Here is a 23,453-nt window from a genome sequence, read left to right on the forward strand (position 1 = left end):
TATTGCTAAAAAATGCTAACCATCTTCTGAGCCTTCAGCGAGTCGTAATAGTTACATCAAGGATCGCTGATTGCAGATCACCATAACACATAGAATAATCACTATAAAAACAGAAATACTGTGAAAATTACCAAAACGTGACACAGAGACCGGAAGTGAGCAAATGCCGCTGGAAAAATGGCCCTGATAGAGTTGCTCGATGCAGGGCTGCACAGATCTTCAGTTTGTACAAAACATAGCAAAATGAGGGACAGCTGTATGGTCAACGTGGGCAGGAAAGAGAAGCCAGGTGAGTTGGCCCGGCAGGGAGACATCAGTCTAGGAACTACACTGCCTCCAGGCAGAGCTGAATGCGGTGTCCCTTTTCAGGAAAAGGCTGGCTTTCTCCCCAGCAGCCAGCACCAGGAAGGCCGTTGCTGGCAGGCTTCTTTTCTGCACACTGCGGCTTGGACTCAGATCATGTCCCGCTAAAGCCTGTCAATGCCTTCACTCCTTTTGGCTCTCCCACTCTGATCGTGTAATCACCTCTTCTAATTGTTGATTGCCACCATCCTCAGGACCTTCTCTAAAACGCCCACATCCCTTCTCAAGTACAGAACCCAAAGAGCCACAGCGTCCCGTCCACTCCCGGCTCCTCAGTCTTACCCACCAGACTTTCAGTATTGTCTTCAGACACAGTTGCTTGTATTCAGTTGATGGATCTGACAGGTGCACGGCCTGCCTTTCTCGGCATTCCGTGAACTGAAAACGTTCTTCCCCGTTTCTTACCTGGGTAGTTTTGCTCCTCACCTAATGGATCTGGTATTTGTCAGATGGTATTCCAAAATTTCCCCAACTGTGTTTCTCAGAGCAGGGGAACTAGCATATGTTCCCAGCTCAGTGATCAAATAAGGTGGGAGGGAAATTATAACCCCCATCCATCTCTTGGAGATTTGCAGCGGTGTGAGCATGCAGGAGGTTTTGAGACATCCTGAGTTGCTCATGTCTTCTGCATCTTGCTTTACTCCTGACGCTCTAACTGCCTGCATCAATTTCTGACCTCCCAGGAGTGGGGGCTCTCCTGGTGTGAATCAATCCCTTCCCAGACCCAACTCCTTAAATATCCCCCCACCATGTAGCTGATGGCAAGTTTCAGTCTTCTTTCTTCCCTCCAGATGGAATGTCTTTCATTGTTTATTATTATTATTGTCGTTATTATTGCAAAAGCTTTTCACTATTATTGTAAATTACATATTAATCACAGACAAGATAGGAAAAAGAACCCAAAACACCCATTCTCTCAAGGAAAATCACTGTTGACACTCCGCTCCAGACTCTTCTATGTATACACACATAGTACGTGTACCTATGTATTTTTTAATGAGATCATAACATAATGCATTTTTATACAAGCAAATGATAACATCTTTCCACATCAATAGTTACATTTCTGTAATGTTATTTTAATGGCTTCATAGGATCCTTTTGAATGGCTGCACCGTCATTTGTTTAATTGATCCCCTATGGTGGAACATTCAGATTGCTTCCAACTTCCCTTTATTCCAAACAGCACTGTGATGAACACGCTTGGAGATAAATCCTTGCATGTTTTCTCTGTTATTTCCTCTGGACAGACTCCCAGAAGTAGAATCATGATGTTCGTTTTAACTCGGGGCTGAGATCATTGGTGCACACCAAGAAAGGGCAGGTCCAGGGGTTAGTGATGGGCAGAAATCCCCACTCTCCTCTCTCAGGTGCACTCAGATGCCTCGTCATGGTTCTAATTAGTGTCCTGTGGTTGCTGCAACAGATCACCACAAACTTGGTGACTTGAAACAACTTTAATGTATTCTCTTGGTTCTGGAGGCCAGAAGTCTGACATGCAGGAGTCAGCAGGGCCGGGTTCCCTCTAAGGGCCTAGGGGAGCATCTGTTCCTTGTCTTTTCCAGTTTCTGGGGGTCCGGCATTCCTTGGCCTGTGCTGGCATCACTCCTATCTCTGCCTCTGTCTTCACGTGGCTTTCCCCTCTTCTCTCTCTGCGTCTGTCTCTTACAAGGACAGTGGTCATCGGATTTGGGGCCTACTCAGAAAATCCAGGATGGTCTAAGCTCCAGATTCTTTTTATTTTTTTCAGCAATACTGAATATGTATTCTCCAAATTTTTGACAAAATATACAATCTTTGTAACCTTGAAATTTCCATTGTCAAGTCCTTAATTTAAAAATCTGTTTTAAGAAACAATATTCAATAGAAGATGTGAAGAGAACATGTAAATGCTCAGAATAGTCTGGGCATGTGGTGAGGGCCCAGTCAAGGTGAATTGTTTGTTATTCCTCTGGGGAGTCTAAATGCTCTCCCTGGATGAAGCCAGACCCTCAGTGTCAGCTCCTGATTCTTAATTACATCTGCTAGGATGCTTTTTCCAAATAAATTCACATCACAGTTCCCAGGGGTAAGGCAAGGGCATATCCTTTGGGGGGACCTCCATTCAACCCACCACAATGTTCTTCAAGACCGTAATGAATGGTTTTCAAAATGGCACACACACAAAACACATACACACACATGCATGCGTGTGTTAGCTGTGGACTGTGTATTAAAATGCAATCTCATGAGAAACTCCAACATGTAAAGTGATGAAGTTGAGCTGTGTGGCTGAGGTGAGGTGCAGGGAGGCCAGCAGGCAGGGGCCCACACCAGGGCAAGGGCCCAGTGGATTTCAGGGTCTCAAGAACTCAAGCTCTTGCTGTCCCTTTAAGGAGGCCAGAGGGAGGACCAAATTGTACTTGGTTTTTCTCGGGAAGAACTGCCTCCTACCCTTCGTCTCTGGATCTGGGTCTCAGCCTACGCAGGTCCTGTCTGCTCCCCGACGGGGAGGACTGGGCACCCAGAGAAGCCCTGCACGTGACCGGCTGCTCTTGTGCGGGAATCACATGGAGGTCCTGACTTACAGTTTTTTGAAAAGCAAATCATTCACTATCTCAGCAAAAGTCCTCAAAGGACATTCCTGAGTTTCAGTGGGAGGAAAAATGAGTTGTTTATGAGCTCCTTCAGCATGTTTCTGAACGGTTGAATGTTACAATATGCTGCAAAGTTATAACCTTATCTATAAACTGGGCCTGAGCGTCAAATGCAGGCTGTCCCTGAACTCACAAATGATCATGTTCCAGAAGTTCACTGGCAGGTGACTTATTTGCAGATCAGAGTGCCTTTTTTCATATACTCTGGGCATAGAGCTCCCAGAGTTTACTGACTCCTACTGTAAGCAAGACAGAGCTCTGGGAGCTCCCTGACCTTGACCCTGACCCTGGGCCTCACAGACCTCCCAGACTCTGAGCCCTGGCCTCTGCTGGGCCTGAAAGCAGGGCTGGAAGGGGAGGGAGAAATGTGGCATAGGGTCTCCTATCGATTCAGCAGCCATGGGCAATGCTGGGGGTGGCTGCAGAGCGTCATGGACATCAGAATGTCCAGACACGAGCCTGGAAAGCAGGCCTACCTGTATCCTGTAGTCAGGATTCAGAGCCTATAAATGGACATGGATTTTGGACAGTATATTAAATACCCAAAGCTGCTGTCACAAGTACCTCAAACTGGGCAGCTTTAAACAGCAGAATTTTATTATCTTACAATTCTCAAGGCCAGAAGATTGAGATCAGGGTATTGGCAGAGCCATGCTCTCTCCTAGCTTCCGGCTGTTGTCTGTAACCCTTGGCCTTCCTTGGTTTGCAGTTGCACCAGTCCGATCTCTGCCCCTGTCGTCACATGGCCTTCTTCCCTGTGAGCGCCTGTGTCTTCACCTGGCGTTCTCCCCATCTGCTTCTGTAGCTCTTCTTACGCTTTTCTAAGTCATAAAGTCATTGGAACCATTGGATTACAATTGACCCTCATGACCTCATCTTCACTTGATGACAACTGCAAAGAGCCTTTTTCCAAGTAAGGTCACATTCACAAGCACCAGGAGTTAAGACTACAGCACATCTTGAGGGGGGACATAATTCAGCCCATCCCAGAAGTATATCATCTATCATCCCATCCCAAATAAAAGTGTCATCATCAATGTCCATGATGCATAACCATAAAGGCTCTGCTTAAATATTGCCAATGACAAACAAGCAATCCATTCTACTTTCAGGTTGCTCCAGTCATGAGCCATCTCAGTGCTTAATATGATCCAAAATCTTTCTAGACTTTCACCTGTTGATTCCAGTTTTCCCTTATGAAACCACATAGAATAAATCTAACCACCCTTGCAAATCCTTTTATATAGAAAGCCCTGCCAGTCAGCCTTCAAATATTTTCTTAAGGCTAAATTTTCTAGATCTTCATACAACAGCTTTAGGCCCCTCTTAGGACCATAGCCATAGACCTCTGCCTGGTGGTTGGTCTGGCCCATCTTAATAATAGGCTTCCATGACCGAAGGTGCACGGTATAGGTCTGATCTGACAGGTGCAAGAAGTCAATGGGTTAATTTACTTCCCGGGATCTAAGTATTACACCGCTATTGAAAATCAAAATTGTGTTGAGATATCCATTTTGTTTTGGTCGGTTTGGTTTTGTTTGCTTACTTGTTTAACAGTGGGCCATGGAGCCGAGGGGCCAAGCTGGACTGTCGACTCAGATCAAGTTTGTAGTCGGCTGAAATCTCTGAGCTTTTTCATAACGATTCCTCTTAAAGCACATCTCCCACTCATTACTGGACCCTTTCCTTTTGAACATCCTGCACATTGATTCCTATTAAATTTCCTCTTAGTGCCCTCATTTCTTCCATGCAGCACCTTTAGACTCTTGCGAATCTGAATCTGTTATGCCTGAATTAGCCATCCAGCCCAACTCTGGGTCGTCTGCCTTCCAGCAGAAATGAGAAAGAGAAAAGACAACCAATATTTACAATATTTATTAAGACCCAACTGAGCTGGACTAGGCAGTTGTTTCTAACATTTTCATTGACGTCAGCACACACATAGAAAAGGGCACAAACATAAATATACAGTTTAATGAATTATCACAAAGCAAGTGCCTGTGTAACCACCCATGTCAAGAAAGAGAAGATTACGCTGGGAATGTTTTAATAAGCATTTTTCTCTTTAAATCCTCAGAACCTATTTGGTAATTATTATTAAACATGGTTGACAGATGATAAAACAGACTCAGAAAGGTGAAGCAGCCTGCCCAGCATCCTGCAGCTGCGAAGTAGTGAAGCACAGACAGAGTCCCCGCACCTGCTCTTCCCACTGTTGATGCTGGACTTGAAGGCCGAGAGGTGTGGCCGCCACCTATCCAAGCGAGGTGAGGAGAAGGGAGTGAGCAAAGCAATAAGGGCGGAAGAACAGGACCGGGAGGGAACCGTCTTTGAGAAGTGAAATCATAGCTTTTTAAAAGAAGAGCCAAACATCCATCATGACCAGAGAACAGGCAGGAAGATGAGGAGAGGTGACAGTGATAGAGGGATGGGCTGCGTCACCAAGGACATTGACCACAAGACCACGGAGTTAGGATTTGATGCCCAGGACACTGGGGAGCCATTAAGATCTCTCAAACAGGCCTTGCAGAAGTTCTGAAGTGTGATCCCCAAAGATAAGTCTGGAAATAAATCTAAAACACCAATCTAGTCATGTTATTCCCGGGCTTAAAACTGTCTGGCATGCCCTCTCCCTTCTTCTCTCTCTGTCTGATAAACTTGTCCTTATCCTAAATTCAGCATTACTTCCTCTGTGAAGCTTTCGGAGACTTCCTAAGGCTGAGGTAACCAGTCCCGCTTTGGGGCTTCAGGGTATTTCCTAATCTCCTACTTGCAGCACCTCGCTCATGAGCAGAATTTCGTTTCCTAGATTGTCTCCCTCACTAAAGACTTGTCCTGAGAGGAGGAATTTGTTTTACTCATCTTTATACTTCCACTGATTGGCACAGTGTCTGGAGAAGGCAGGCATTCAAATGCATGTGTTGCAGCGCTTGACTGGGCTAGAGGCTGACTTGATGAGTGGATCTGGAAACAGATGTGGGGCTAGAGGCAGTGAGCCAGGGCAGCAGCAGTGAGAATGGAGATACTTAGGACCTCGACTCCTAGATCCTGGCAGTCATCTGATCACATGGGAAGTGGACCTAAATGCAGATCTTCAGGACACGTCTAGATTCACTGCCACAGAATCTCCAGTAATAGGACCTCAAATCCAAGTTCACCTAAATCCCTCAGGTAATTCTGACTGTCAGCCCAGTTTGGGAACCATTGACATCAGCAGTACCTTGGACAATATTCTGGTGACTCACAGAAGGCAAGGATGAAGGGAAAGAGCTGTCTGGGCCCTGGACTTGACCATCAGGGAAGACGGTAATGCCACGTGAGGGAGAGAGTCCTGGTGAAGCAAAGGTTAAGTTGCTTTTACATAAGTAGGGTGTGAGGTGCCCACTTGCATCCAGATGAAAATACCCCTTCAGCAGCTGGGATTCAGGCGTGATGCTCACTAGAGCCATTTGTCACTTATGACCTTGAGAATTTGACGTCTGGGGGGAGAAAGATCATGCTCCCATAATCACTGGTCTCTGCAGTTTAGCAGTGGCGGGGGGTAAAACTTGCTTTTATTTTCTCTGATTGATTTAGCCAGATCATCAGTACTGATGATCTAGAAGTAAATAAGTACGTTTAATATGCTCTCCATAGTCCTGGAGTGAATTAGTATTTGCATAGTTGCTTATTTCTCACAGTTAAAAAAAATACTTTTCAAGAAATAAAAGGAAAGATAGCTTTTCTAAAAATATGAACTTTAAAAACAACCACTTTTAAACTCCAGTGTTCCAGGGGGAGGGTACAGCTCAGTGGTGGAGCGTGTGTTTAGCATGCACGAGGTCCTGGGTTCAATCCCCAGTACCTCCATTAAAAACAAATGAACTCTAGTAAATGTTACTAATTATTTTGAAAGTCTGTTTCTACAAATAAATCTTGGGTCCATAAATGGATATAAGGACCTCACCGACTACCCCAAAAAGACAGAAACCATGTATGCAAAACCATCTGACCTAGTCAATTTTCAAATTAATCAGAAATTACTATTTGAATTCAGATTTAGTCTATGTCATGGGTCGTTGCCCCAGAGCACAGATATAAACCTGATTTACTAAATGACACAACATAGAGAACAGAGTAATTTCTCTGGTGAATATGAACCAGCATTGGAACCCATCTGGATAATTTACATAAAAATTGGATTTTCTGCTTTTGAATTGTCTTTTTAGAGCAAACATCTGTAATATTGTCTGTTCAGTTCCCTGCTCCACTTGTCCACATCAACATGGCTACTACAGGAACTGCATTGTTTTTTTTCTGGACTCCATCCCACCGGCCAAAGTTCACTGGTCCGTGGCTAGGCACCCTGACCCCATGGGCTGCCTGCTCTCTCCTGCAGGGTGTCTGACCCTGAGGTCCAGCCTTGAAGGCAGTCCTTTCTAGTGCTAGAAAGCTTAAGGGTAAAACTTGGGACTAGACAGAAGCCATGTTACCTACAAGTAGGAGACATTCTTTCATCAGAGATGAAGCCTGAAGAAGAGAATGAAAGAAACCCTGATCCACTCTAACCCTGGATTCCAGTAGCTTCTGAGGCCAGCCTGGAGCCCTGACCTCTCACAGTCTGATTGGTTTGTTCTTTTGTCTCTATAATCCCAGAATTCCTTTCAGTCCCTCTTTCCTAGGGGAAAATGGATTTCTGGTCTCTTGAAACCAAGAGTACCAAGACGAATAATGCATCATTTCATACAAGTTTACTCTCCAACTCAACCTCTGAGATTCTAACTTCCCTTAGAAGGAAACAGCCATAAAAGGAATTGGTGAAAGAACAAGGTTTTGCGTGGGTTGAACTGCAACCCCCAAAAGATATGCTGACGTCCTGACCCCCAGTACCTCGGGATTTGACCTTTTTTGGAAATAAGGTCATTGCGGGTGTAACTGTTAAGATGCAGTTATGTTGGAATAAGAGTAGGCCCTTAATTCAATTCAACTGGTATTTTTATAAGAAGACACATCAAGACAGAGATACAAAGGGAGGAGATGGCCATGTGATGACAGAGGCGGAGCAGGGCAAGGTGTTTACAAGCCAAGGAACACTTTCTACAAGCAATCTACAAGATTGCTGGTCCTCCCAAAAGATGGAGGAGAAGCACAGAAGGATTCTTGCCTGCAGGTTTCAGAGAGAGCAGAGCCCAAATTCTGATTTCAGATTTCTGACCCTTGGAACTGTGAAACAATGAATTTTTGTTCTTTAAGCCATCCAGCTCGTGGTACTTTGTTTGGCAGCCCTAGAAATCTAATAGTCTTTCAAATACTTTCTATCTAGAAATTGCACTGCTTTGATGGTATTGTGAGATTGAGAAGGGGCAAAAAATATCAAGATCCTTTCTTTTCTATGTTTAGGAAATGAATGCCTAAATCAGTGGGGCTTGTGGGATCAGTAAGGGGGAAGCAAGATTGCAGGATCATAGACTTTTTCTATAATGCTTTATACCCCATAGGTGTCAAATAGAGGCTACAGACTGACAGCTGGCTAGGGGAGAACTTCAGATAGTACCTGACATGGAGCGGACCCTGAAAAAGGTTATTCAACTAGACATATTATACCAGGAGCAGAAAAAATACATTCAAAAGAAGTGTGCTATGAGTGTTTACCACTAGCCAACCCCCACTCCAGCCGCATGGTGCTTGATTCTATTTCTTTTTCTGGATTTTTGGCCAAAGTTTCAGGATGCTAAGTCTGCTTCTTTAAGAAACATTTATTCAGAACCTCTTGCTTCACCGGAAAACACAAACCCTCTTGGTTTGTGCTTACTGTCGTAATCAGAGGAAAACCTAGTTGGCAATAAAGAAATAAATACATAAATAAATAGATAGATAGATAAAATCACCTTTGGCCTCTATAGCTGCCACCCGTCCTCCCAAATGAGCAATTCCTCACACATTTCTCAGTGTTTAGAGACTGTGTGAGTGTGAGCGCAAGTAGATTTTCACACAAATACAAGGTGAGAGTGTTTACGGTCCTGTGAGCAAATCTTCAAATTCATGGCTTTTTATTCACTCTAATAAGGGGAGTTAATTGTATTTACACAAGATAAATCTGGATAGTTCAGTAAACTTTACATTGTTCGTGCTTATTGAAAGTGGGCATCTCAGAAATACAGGAGATCTCCCCAAAACTGGAGGAACAGACTGGCGAAGGTGTTGGAAGCTTTAGTATTTTTAATTTTTTTTTTTTTACATTCAGATATGGAGTTTTACTTACAGCAGAAAACTAACAAGTGCTTCCATTGTATTTTCATAGCATCAAACCAACAAGCAAATATGTTTCTTATTCTGTGCTTACAATCTATTCCTTTATTCACTTAATAAATATTTAAAGAACATATACAACATATAAAACACTATGTCATTGTAACAGATGTGAATTTATGGTTCTTGCTCTCAAAGTCCTTATAATCTAATTTTAAAAATAAAGACAAGGTTTGGATAGTTAGAAACACAGAACTTACTTAACTTACGATGGGGTTATAGCCCCATAAGCCCGTCCTAAGTTAAAAATATCAAAAGTCGAAAATGTATTAATACACTTGATCTATCAAACGCCACAGCTTAGCCTCGCTTACCTTAAACATGCTCAGAAGACTTACATTAGCCTGCAGTTGGGAAAAATCATCTAACACAAAGCCTATTTTATACTGAAGTGTTGACTATCTCATGTAATTTATTGAATCCGGCCCTGAAAGTGAAAAACTGAAAGGCTGTGTGGGTGCAGAGCGGTTTGAGGCGTGTTGGTTGCTTCCCCTCATGATCGCCTGGCTGATGGGGAGCTGCGGCTGCTGCTACCGGCATCATGAGAGAGGATGTACTGTGTATATTTAGCCCAGGAAAAGATTCAAATTCAAAATTCAAAGTACAGTTTCTACTGAAAACATCATTTCGCACCATTGTAAAGTTGAAAAATGGGAAGTGGAGCCATCATAAGTTGGGGACTGTCTACACATGACTAAGTGTCAAAGGAGCAGAGAGCCTTCCAGCCCTAGAGAGTCTGGATGAGGAGGAGGAGGGAGACTGGTGGAGTGTAAGGAATGGCTTGGTTCGGATCCAGATCCGGAGGGGAGTCTTCAGGCAGGAAGAGCAGTTCTAGCAAAGGCAGAGTCAAGAAAGCACCAGGCATTTACGAGATAACAGAATTGAGACTTTCAGGATCTTAACAGATTGACTAGTCCAGTAATTTTCAAATAACTGAACAATGACTTAGAGACAATGTATGAAAGCCAAAAGTGGAGCTGAACTGGCTAGACCAGGGTGGATCTGGTGGGTGTCAGTCTTGAAAGATATGGGAAACCCAGGTATAACCTTCGTAAGAGAAAGGTGAAATGAGATAGATAAAAGATTTTGTTAACATATAAGAGCAGAACTGGATAAATGGAGACATTCCATTTCCCTGGGTGGAGAAATGTTCTTTCTTATCAAATTAATTCATAGCTTTCACACTATTTCAACTCAAATCTCAATGGAAGTTTTGTAGAATGTAATCATTTTTTAGAAAGAAGAGTATAAAATTAGGGAAATAACTATAATGCTTAAAAATATATTGTAAAGCTGTAATAATTTACATTCTATACACTTTATAATATAATACTATAATGCTTTATAATAAAATGCCGTTAGATTTTATAATGTAGAAAAGCATGATAATGGTGTTCAACTAAACAGACAGATCAGAAGAATAGTAAATAAAGTCCCAAGATAAACTTTATTATACAAGAAAATTAAAATAGATGATAAAAAGTCATCACAAAAGTCAATGGGAAAGATAAAGAAAGATGGAGTTTTCTTTGGGAATAATTGATGGATCATTTGGGAAAAAGTCTTATTAGCTATTCAGTACAAGTCTATGCCAAAATAAATTCCAGATGATTTAAGATTTTAATATGTTTTAAAATAGAAAATATAATAAAAAAGAATTAATTAGATAGTAAACATCTGGATAGAAAAGTGATGTTCTATACTGAGAAGCAGTTTTACAAAAATCAAGAGAGGAACAGATTTTACTAGACACAATGTTAAATTGCTCTAGGTCAAAAATAAAACCAATAACCAAAAATAAAACACCAACAGGCTGAGAAATGCAAATAACAAATATGACACAAAATTAAGAGACCTTTTATATGAGTTCATAAAGTTCACTAAGACTTTACCCCTAAAAATAAATAGATAATCTAGCAAATAAAGTTGGTAAACACATATATGAAAAGGTGAGCAAACATTAGTAAAGACGCTCAAATTTTTGTTATTTTAGTCAATTAGCCTTTTTATAAAAATTAATATGAAATTCCCTGTATCCTAAAATTAAAAGATTTTATTTATTTATTTATTTATTTATTTATTTATTTATTTATTTTTAATTTAAATGGAGGTACTGGGGATTGAACCCAGGACCTCATGCATACATGCTAGGCATATGCTCGACCATTGAGCTTTCCCCACCCACCTAAAATAATATTTTTAGATATCACTTAGAAGCAAATAAGCTGGAGCTTGAGAAAAGCTTGATGTGCAAAGACATTCAAGACAGTATTATTTATAATAGCATAAAGTGAATATGTAAATGAATGAATAAATTAACCCACAATAGAAGACTGGTTAAGTAAAATGGAATATGCCGACTTGAGGGCAGATTATGCAGTCATTTAAATTGTTTTATATAAAAACCATGTAAAAAAAATGATTTCACTTTAAGTGGTGGCCAAGTCGATGGTGTGTTACCCCTGGGATATCTGCAGTGCTTAGCACAGTGCCTGATCCCAGAGCAGAAATTTAATACAAATTTGGTAAATGAATGAAAACGGTACATGCAGTATGATTTTTGGCCATGTGAAACAAAAGCTACTTAGAGAAAGAAAGAGTGAAAAGAAGTATAAATAATGGTAGGAGTATTACCTCTTTTCTTCTACCTTTTTATAGAAGAAAAGAGCCGATGTCCCAAATATTGCATGAGATATACTTACCATTGCTTATCAAACTTCAGATTTAAATGAGTATATTGTATTTTAGTTTGCTAAATCTGGCAACCCTACGAGACATCAGATTTTATATCCTTAGTCAATTTTTTTCCTTACAGTTAATTTTTGAAGTCTGTTGAACAGAGCAGTTCCTTTGATGAGCACTTAATTGAAAGTATGTGGTTATTTTTTTCTTTTTCTCAAACATTGTATGTGTGTGTGCATGCATCTTTCTGCACAGAAATGTATAGAGAAAAAAATCACCCCAAATGTCACTATGCAGTGATAACCTCCACTTACATTTAAGCTATTCTGTACATATATGTACAAACAGACTTGCATATATAATTTTACATGTATATGGAATCATACTGTATATGCTTTCTTGTTTTCTTGCTTTTTGCTGTTTCTGTTTTTCCTGACTGCCAATTTCACTGCCAATCCAGAGGGGTAACTTCCATCAAATCCCATTTACTTACCGTTCCCAGGGGACCACCAGTACATGGGCTACATATGCACATGATTAACTAGTAGTTCGTTATTTTTATGGCAAACCACATAGTGCAGCTTACAGAGAGGCCTCTCTCACGAGGGTAAGTCCAGAACCCATTATCTAAGCCCTCGAGGAGTCTTCAAAAAGACACACAGTTTTGTGAGAAACATGTTCATGATTATTGCTATTTACTAAGCTTTGTTTATTTCATCTCACTTTACTAATTTTGCTCCTGAAACTGACTAAACAGTTATGAAAACATGAGACAATGAAGGTGGCTATTTGGGAGAGATGCTGATCACCCAGTGTGATCCTGACAGATGAGTTCAGCGTTTATTGGGTAACTAACTATCAGCAAGACACACGGGTTAGGCACACAAAGATTATGCACGGCGGAGAATGTCCTCCTGTCCTAGAGGAAGCCCATACTGACCCAATATGAAGAGAAACAAACATCCATCCATGATTCTGCCACCCAGAAACACTACTGCCAACATTTCAGTTGCTATCTTTCCAGCTGCAATAGTTACTATAATGGCTAACCCTCACAGGGCACTTACCGAGTGCTGACTCTGTTCCAAGAGTTTGCTATTCACTCATTTAATCTTCAGAACAGTATCACAAGGTGCTGTTCTTACGTCTGTTGTGCAGAGAAAGAAACTAGGGCAAAAACTGTTTAACTTGCCTGAAATCACAGAGCTACAAAGTAGCAGGGCCAGGATTCAAACCCAGTGTCCCTTAATGGATGAGGATAGATAAGTCAGATCACACTGTTTTAAAAACCAGATGCTGAAACAATAGTATATAACATTTATTACGTGCCAATTGCCCTTCTATATGTTATTGACTTTATATATATTGATTTATTTTATATACAGTGTTTTACATATGTTGATTTATTTTACCCATAAAGCCAACACATATAACTTAGTTCATCGAGACATTTTCAGGGACCACAAGTGACTTTAAGAACATTGAACAGTGACGGAATGCCAAGGAGACCTGAGGCTGCCCTCATCAGAGTTTTCTGTCACTGAGATCAGGGATTTCTGCCTCACCTGAAAAGCAAGGTTGCTGAAATGGAGCTTTTCAAGTCTGCTTTCTCAGGCTAGAGTTTCACGATCGTATCTGAATGAGTTTATCTCTGAACACATCTCCAGGAAGGCTCTGGTATGATTAATAAATACCCACACACAAGTGAGCAAGAGCCCCAGATCTCTGGATGTATAATTTCATCCACAGCCCCGAAAAATGTGAACAATTTTGCTCCAAGCCATCAGGTAGTTTCATGTTGGCAGATTCTCAGTTGATGACGAGCAGGAACCTTTGAAAACAAGACGGTCAGCCTCCAGGGAAATGAGCATGCTCTCGCAGAAAGGCTGTCCTGGGAGGGGATGCTGTCCCGACCCCTGAAATCCAAGTATATCAGCGGCATTGACTGAGGCTCCACCTCAGTGAATGTGCCAGGGCACAACTTTAATTTCCTCTCATCCTTTTCTTCCTCTTGGGCAAAATGAATCATAAAGTTTATATTCACTTTTGTATATACAGTTTAAATAGACCCTATAAAGCCATAGGCATAATGAATTCAAGATGCCCACATCATAGGAATTCTGCATACAAGCTGTGTTTTATGATTTGGATCCAGCTTTCTTAGGATTTTCAACAGGAACAGACTTCAGACTTATAGGGCCATGGAAGACAGTGAAATGAAGTTTCAAATGATGGCTAAATTTCAAACACCGTTGTCTGGTAGCCTGAGAGTGCCAGAAGGTAAGTAACAAAGCAGTGTGTTTCATTGCGCGGTGAGAGGATGGGTCCAGGTTGAGATGCTCAGGTAGGAGAGACACATGAGTTTACTACCCTACCCCTCCCTTCGCCCCCTGCCTGGCCTCCGTGGGCCCTGTGACTTGTGACTGGTCCCTGAGCACGCAGCCACGTGCGCATTTCTGTGTTTCTGGGTAAGCCCCGCCTTGCAGGTGCCAGAGAAACACATTCTTCAGAGAGCGCAGACTGGCCAGAAGTCTGTGCTCATTATTGAAGAAAGAGAAGCAGCCTTCAGGAAGAATTCCAGTGTGCAAAGGCTCTTTCAAAACGCGGTGAGCTCAGGTTTCTCCAGAGCTGTTACTGCTACTTTTTGTCTCCACCCCCGCCCCCACCCTCACCCTGACAATTTCACCTCTAGAAGAGTCCCTGCCAGGCAGGCAGGGTCCTTTCACTGTGAACCCAGATCGCCAGCCCTCAGAACCTCTTTGCTCACAAAATGGGGTTCACTTATTCCGTTGCAAGCTACTGGACAGTCTCCAGTCTAGGGGATCCTTTAAGTGGGGGCAGGGAGGGGTCACATTTTCATCCAAGCTCCCGCTCAGCAGCTTTCTCATGAATGCAGACCAATTGTGCACAAATGTGGCCAGGACACACGCAGAATATTCACATGAAATGTAAGGATCTCTTGTTCTCTGTAACATTAGACGAGGTTTCAAAACACAGAATCCAGGCTGGAACCGCCGGGCCAGCAGCGGGAGGCGGGCTGTCTTAGAAGCAGATGGAACGAAAGATTGGGTTCTCGAGTTCCTAGGGTGAGGCAAAAGGGCACAATGTCAACCCAGGACCACCCAGGGAAAATTAAATACAGATCAACTTTTGGTGGCTTATGTTAACAGAGGAGAGATGGAGTTTTGATCTTGGGAAAAACAACATGGTTAGCTTTCCCCATAATTGCTGTTTATCACACTCCTGCTCTGGGGTAGCAAGAACCGCCAAGTAGCCACAAACACACAAGTGGAGTGGGGGCTTCTGTTCCATCAGCCAGCCTGTCCTCCGTGGGCTGGAGAGCAGGGTGTGACTCCAAAAGACGGAGCCTCAGGGTTTCCCAAGAGGCCACCTCGGTTCTGCCTTGGAATGAGGGGCAGCCCACCCGCTTCCATCAGCTACCCACTCGCCCAGCCTACCTGCCACAGCGGTGTCACCGTGGGCTCTTACTCACCTGGGACTGCAGGTGGAATCAACCTTTTTAACTTTACTTTCAATCCTATCTTTGTCAGCTGTTGTTTTTTAAAACTTATGTATTATCAAAATTTTCAAACATACTCAGTGGAGAGCATGGCGTAGCAAACCCCAGATTCAACAATGAGCAAGGGGGAGGGTAGAGCTCAGTGGCAGAGCATGTGCTTAGCATGCACGAGGTCCTGGGTTCAATCCCCAGGACCTCCAATAAATAGATAAATAAATAAATAAGCCTAATTTACCCCTCCCAAATTAAACAAAATAAATAAAAAGAAACTGCCACTTTCAAAAACAAAAGAAAATGTGATATTTAAAAAAAAAAAAAAACAATGATCAAGACCTGTACATCTCTTCATCTGTCCTATTTTTCCTGTTTCTTTACAGCGAATCCTGGACTTCATGTCATTTCAGCCCCTCCTACTTCAGGAAGTGTCTCTAAAAACACTGATGTTTTCTACATAACTATATCTTTGTCACTCCTAAAAAAATTAACATCAATTCCTCAATACTATCAAAATCACAGTTCATACAGATTTCCCTTATTTCACAAAGCTATCTTTTGAGTTGGTTTCTTTGAGTCAGTAGCCAAAAACAAGCTTTCAAACATTTCAGCCTGTTACACCTCGTAAGACCCTTTTCATCTATAGCAGCTCCTCTTGCTTGTTTCTTCATGCCATTGACCTACTGCAGAAATCAAGAGAGTGGTCCCTCAGCCTGAATCTTTCAGTCTACCTCTATGATCTCCATCCATATCTTTCACCCTCTGACAGGAGGTTGGACTTGAACCAGAAGACATGATGTGCACTGTGTGCAGACACCACTACTCTAGACCAGAAACTTGGTAAATCTGGCCCCAACTTATCTTTTCCAATATATGTCCCAAAGTAACCCAATAACCAAGAAGGATTATTTAACATTTCTCACCCACCCTATATATTCTCCCACCTCTTTATCTCTGCTTTTCCCATTTACCTTGCTTAAGCGCTACTTAGAACTTGCTTATGCGAATGTACCGTGGTTTACTACTGCATGATTTTCACATCTCAGTTTCAAAGCCCACACTTTGACCAGAACCGGAATTTCACTCTGCCCTCCCACCACCCACACTCTTCAACCAAATCCAGAGCTCCAGCTCCTCGGCGCCTTCCCTCCCCACTTACCTAGCTCCTCCTGGTCCTGCTGCCTTCCTTCCCGGCTGCCTCTTCTTCGCTACTCGCTGATTCTCAACTCCAGAACGCTTAGTCCATCACTCCTCTCACTGTAGAAATCCAGGATCTTTTCACCCTGTCTGTCTTCTCTGCTCCTACTACAGACTACTTCACGACCGGAGAGATGTGCATGGATTGCTGTCACTGGAAGTGTATAGCTGCCCATCTCAGCTGGCCTCGTGGTCGCCCATTGAGCCTGTGACTTGTCTGCGGTCAGTTCTTTTTGTCCTTTCATTCATTAGCTCCTCCTTAGAAATATACAGAGAGGTACTAGTCAGGAATTCCATAGAAAATCCCTCTATTGGAATTTGTCTGATGTTTTCCTTATGATTAGACTGGGGTTATGTGTTTGGGGGGAGGAAGACCACAGAAATAAAGTGGTCTTTATTTTCATCACATCATTGTAAGGGTACATACCATCAGCGTAACTTACCACCGTTGATATTAACCTTGATCATCTAAATGCAATGGTACGAGTCAGGTTTCTCTAGAGACCCTCCCCAGCCCTTTGCATTTTGCACTGTTGGAAGGAAGCCATTCTATGCAGCCAACACTTAAGATGTTGAGTGCTGTGTTCCACCTCCTTGAGGGCAGAGTTTCTACATAAACCATTTGGAATTCTGCTGCGTGGGGAATTTGTCTCTTCTTCCCATTAAGTTACTTAATCATTTACTTACATCAGTTAGGACTCATGGATATTGATTTGATATCCTAGGCTATAATTCCAAGATTATTTTATTTATTTTGTAGCTCAGATTGTTCAAGCTTTGGGAACTCTTTCCATTGGCTCTTCTGTCCCTTTGATTTTAAATTTCGATGAATGTCATCGAATTGTTTTCCATAAATGTTATATGTATGTATGTTCCCACCAGTAATACATGTGATAGAGTCATATTCCCAATCTCTTGCCAGCACAGTTGTTGCCAGGATTTTTACCTCTCATTTTAGTTTTACTTTATCTACTTTTTATCTCACATTATGATTAGGTAAAGTGTTTCACGATTAAGAATCCTGTGCATTTCCTTTCCTGGGGTTTGTCTCTTAATAGCCGTTGCCACCTTTTCACTGGGAAGTTAGTCTTTTACATTCATTTATAGAAACTATAAATTAGGGAAATTGTGGACTGACATATCTGTTTCCCCTACTCAAGTATTAAACCCTGGAGTCAAGAACTGTTCCACACATGTTTGTGGCTTCAGTCAAAGCAGAGAGCCTGGCAGATGCTATGCATGCAAGAAATATTCCTCTACCAAAAAGCTTTCACGTATCTTAGGTTCTTATCCTAAGGAAAACAAAGCTATATGCGCTTCTCCATTTGGACACCAAAGGAAAAAGAAATATTTTGTCTCAGGCTTCTGAGGCACGCAGAGGGCAGAACTCAGTGCCCTTATAAAATAGTCTAGGACAGTTTTTGGTTCTTGGGGGAGGGTATAATTTTAAAAAGCATCTGCAGTTTACGAATTGCTTTTCTTTTTCCTTACACACACTAAAGAAGGAAAACTCAAAAAAGTCATTTTCTTGGTGAATGGATAAATATTAGTCTAAACAAACAAAGAAACAAAAAAGTATAGAAACTGCTCTAGGCCAATTTATAGTCTTTTGTTCTTTTCTCTGTCCCTTTTCTCAGTAGTTCTCAATCTTCTGAGGTTACAACCCCTTCGAAAATTTGGTGAGAATAGTAGACCCTCTCTCCAGAAATGTTTGCATAAGATGAAAAATTTCACATACAGTTTCATGGAGTTTGCAGGAACTCTCCTGGGTACGTATTCCCAACTTGAGTCTGTGGACAAGATTTCATGGAAAGGCTGCTGCTTACCTCCTATGCAGCCTTGGGTGACTGATTTATCATTAACAATATTCACCACAGTGACGTTATTGTCTCATAAGACTTTTGTGAGGATCCTATGAGACCCTGTGCACAGACACTTAGCCCAGTGCCCGCACCTGGTTACTAACTTCACAGCTACCTGCTGTGAATTTCTAGGGCTACAGGAAAAAAGATGTCTACAGTCCACTGGCACATCTTCAGAACATCCCAGTCTAGGAAAATCTTCTTTGCCCAAGTGGGGCCACACTGCCAGTCTCACCAACTACAGAAAATTACCCATCATATTTATCCTGATAGGATCTATCTCCTCTGTACTATTTGGCAGGACACAGGCAGGCATAACCAATCTTTTCCAGGGCCTTCTTCAGATCCCAGTATTCACTGTTCATCTTTTCTGTCTCTCTCTCCCAAATTCATCAAACAAATAGTATTGTATTAAAATTCCCTTGAAGGGGAGGGAAATAGCTCAGTGGTAGAGTGCATGCTTAGCATGCATGAGGTCCTGTACCCCCAGTACCTCCATTAAATAGATAAAAAAATTTTAATAAATAAATAAAATCCTGCTGAAAAAGAAACATTTCCAAACCAGTTCTGAGATGGTTTACCTCACCAGCTTCCTTAACAGGTTGATGAGATGCAACCAGACAAGATGATTTCAATTTTAAGATACTAACCAGCAGGTAGAGCATCTGAAGATGGGGCCTTTGAGCCAGAATTCTACAAAAGAGTCTTGATTGTGGGTTTCATTAGAGAAAGCATTCTAGACACAGAGATTCAGCAGGATGTCTTTCCTGCCCTACCTCACCAAGGCAAAGTGCACATGAACTTAAAGGCCATTGCATAAATATTAATATATATTCTGCCATTTGTACTTCTGCCCCTCAAAAACCCTGAGACACTCTGCTTGCTTAGACAGCTGAATCCAACAGAGATCTAGGGGTCAGCACAGTGTTGGATTACTAATGTCTGGGACAATGAGCAATGCATTTCTTAAAGTAGAGAATCACTCATTCATTCATTTATTTATAGATTTTTATTAAGCCCTTCAGATTCCAGGCATCTTCTTTTTTTTTTTCCAGGCATCTTCTAGTCACCAGGGTTAGAGCAGTAAGCAAGACAGATGACATTCTCTGTCTCATGGAATTTACATTCTAATTGGAGAAAATAGAAAACCTCAAAAAAGCAAAACAAGTAATACTCAAGATAATTGCAAATAACGATGAATTCCATGGAAATGAAAGAGGGTGCTACAACAAGAAAGGGTGGGGAAAGCATTCCTTTAGATTGGCGGGTAAAGCAAGTCTCCTCTGAGGAGCTATACTCCGAGCAGAGACTTAAATGATGAGAAAGAATCAGCTGAACACACGTCTGGGGAAAGGGCCTTCCAGGCAAGGAAACAGCTGGCACGTGCGCAGGGCTGACCTCAGTGTGTCCTGGGACCAGAAAGAAGACCTACCATGCGTGCACTTGGAGAAGATGAGAAGGGGCCACAGGACGTAACAGGTGGGCAGGGGCTACATCATAGACTCTGTGTGTCATTCATTCTGACTGCAGTAGGAAGCCACTGGAGGGTTTTGAGCAGGTTTCAGATCTGTAGGGTTTGAGCATGGGCACCTGAGTGGGATGGTGGTTACATTTGTTAAGACAGGGAATATGAAGGAAGAGCATGTTTGTAAGCGGGAAAGTTAAGAGGGATAAAAAGTTCTTTTTTAGAACTCTTAAATTTGAGATGCCTACCAAATGTTCTGGGAGAAGTCTAGTGGGCTATTGAATTTATGAGTCTGGTGTTCAAGAGAAAGGGCAGAGCTAGAGTTATAAATTTGGAAGTCATCAGCATATGACTGACATTTACAGCCATGACGCAGGATGAGATCACTGAAGGCAAAAAGATGGAGAAGAAAATGGACTTCGGACTTTACAATACAGGAAGAGGAGTCAGCAAAGGAGACCGAGAAGGAATGTCAATGAAGTAGGAGTGAAGCCAGGAGAGAATGGTGCCAACGGAGCCAAGAAAAGATGATGTGTCAAGAGGAAGTGAGGCCAAGGAAGGTGAGGACTGACGAAGGGGGAGTTATTGGTCACCTTGACACATGTCATTTCAGTTGTGTGGTAGCGAGGGAGGCCAGATGGTAGTGACTGAGGATGGAGTTGAGTGGAAACAGTAGACAGTTCTGAGACACTTTTGCTGTGAAGAAGAGCAAAAGCAAAGAACTGGGGCAGTTGCTGGAGGGGAATATGGGTTCAAGGTTTTTGTTTGGTTGGTTGGTTTTTTTTTTTTTTTTTTTAATGATGAAGTTCTCATGGGTTTTGGGTTGGAAAGTGGAGGGAGAGAAATTGATGACACCAGGAACAGAAAGGAAGCTACTGGAATGAAGCCCTACAACTACTTTGCAACCTCGTTCAAGGATGTTTAAGAACAGCTTTCTCTGAAGTAAGATTAAATTAAGTACATGGAGTGTCCCGCAGTATGAAGTATGACACTGAGAGCTAAGTGTGGGGAATGTGGGTGGGTTGGGAGGGTGGGGTCAGAGTAGGAGGAGAAAATAGCATTTATTGGGCAAATCACCATGCCAGGCAGACATGGGAATTTTGTGGTACTTTTCTTTTTTAAGTTTTTAGTATTTATTGCCTTTGTTTTGTTTTTGATTGCGGTAAAATATATATGACATAAAATTTGCCATTTTAACTATTTTTAGATGTGCAATTCCAAAGCATTAAGTACTTCACGATGTGTGCAACCATCACAACCACACATCTCCAGGACTTTTTTTTCATCACTCCAAACAAAAGCTCTGTACTCATTAAACAGTAATTCCCCATGACCCCCTTCTCCCAGTCCCTAGTAATCTCTACTTTCTACCACTATGAATTTGCCTATTCTAGCTACCTCACATAAGTAGCATCTAACAATAGAATTATTTAGCATGTTTTCAAGTTTTATCCACAGTGTAGCTCACATTAGAATTTCATCCCTTTTTATGACTGAATAATATTCCTTTGCATGTATCTTAAACAAAGATCTGACCCCATTGGTATCTCCACCCAAGAACACTTTATTATTGGCAGAATCTAGCAAAATAAATGCAAGCATCCCATTCAACACAAATTATTTGCTCAATTCTTCCTTTGTCGTAAAGATGAAGGATTATCTTACCACCCACTTTGGTCTGGCATTGAAATTCAAAATGGTGTTGCAGCTTCTTGTGGTTGTAGGTTTCACCACTGTAACAGAGCCACAAATAAGAATATTTCTTCACTCAGACTGGCTGCATTCCAAACAGCTGGTCAACCATTGCCAACTGGTGAAGTCCAAAGCAGTAGTTGGTGTATCCACTGATATTCTCAAAACGAAATGCATCTGGATCCCCGTGTGAATTTGTTTACTCATTTATCTGTTGATGGACTTTTGAGCTGTTTCCACTTTTTGGTTCTCGGGTAGAGCACTGCTAGGAACCTGGGTGTACATGTATCTGCTTGAGTCCCTGCTTTCAGTTCTTTGGGGCATCGATCTAGAAGTGGTTCCATTTATTTTTTGTTTAATACTCACGGCAATCCATAGAGAACTTCTTCACGCTGGGGCTGATTTCCTTCCTTATTCCCTCAGTGGGGATTTGTATGCCCCCAGCTCCCATGACAATCCCCCAAACTAGATACTGGTCATTGCTTTTGCTCTCAGCTGGACTCATCTTCCAGATGAGACTCCAGCCCTCAGCCTCCAGCTCTTAAACTCCAGTTTTTGCAGAAGGGAATTCGTTCAGCATGTTCTGGTGGAGAATGAAGAGGAGGCAGGCCATTCCTTTCCCTCTTCCTGTGATGACTGCAGTGAGAGCTGGGGTGCTGACTTACCGCTCTGGGTGGTTGTCCGTAAATACTCAATGCATATGCTTATAAATGAACTTCCACCTAATTCTTCAGATCCTTTTGAGCTGGAAAGAACATTCTCTCCTAAAATTGTGATGCTTCTTTGAAGAGCTAAAACCTGAATTTTCCAGGGAAAAACAAATCCTCTGATAGCAAGCAAGTCACAGGTATATTTTGTGGTCAATGGTATATTTTGGATGTGCTTAAACTTATATATAGATAGAGATAGAGATAGAGAAAGATAAGACATGCTAAAACTTAACACTTTAAACACTAAAAAAAGAAGTTATCATGATATCATGATAATAGATTGGGCTGGGGAAATTATTTGTGGAAAATAAGTAAAACAATAGAATAGTAGCAATTTTTTAATGGCTAAAATTTCCTGGAAACTTCTATACAGGAAACAGGATAGTCACTCCTTTAAAGTGTGAAAGTATTTTGTGATCTAAAAATACCTGGTCTCTGCATTGTTTCAGCAAATTTCCCTTTAAATAGAATTTTGCTTTCTTTTGAAATGTTACAATCTGCATAATTCTATAGAAGTTATTTCTGTCTAAACAAATAGTCCTGGAGTGAAAGGCAATTTAGTAGCCCAAGGGGAAGGGGGATGTAAAAATTTTTGTTACTATTTCTGGCTCCCTTATGGATTGCAATAAGCGTGTGAGGACCCCCAGGAAAAATTTCATTGCTGGGTGAGGTGGGCAGGATTTGGGACTTGAATCTCAGAAACTAGACACCCCATACCATAGCTTTCTCACTGCCACATGCCAACAGGCATGGTGCACACACACGGTTCCTTTGTTTGTTTGTCTGTCTGCTTGTTTTTAAAGGAGCATGGAAGAGTGACTTTCTCCTCCTTAAATTCTCTGTATTTATTTCAGTCTGTTCTTACAAACTTCAAATTGATCGTAAGTTTATCTTCCTTTCCTAACATAGTTTTGATATACTCTGTTCCTTAGTCATTAACAGTTGAGGTATTTTTTCCGGGAGTTTTGTGGGACTTTATATATTTTGGTTATTGTTGTTTTATTTGTTTGGTAACCCTTGTTGGACTCTATTCACAATTTTTTC

The sequence above is a fragment of the Vicugna pacos genome, chromosome 8 (genome assembly GCF_048564905.1).
Source record: "Vicugna pacos chromosome 8, VicPac4, whole genome shotgun sequence".
NCBI lineage: Eukaryota > Metazoa > Chordata > Mammalia > Artiodactyla > Camelidae > Vicugna > Vicugna pacos.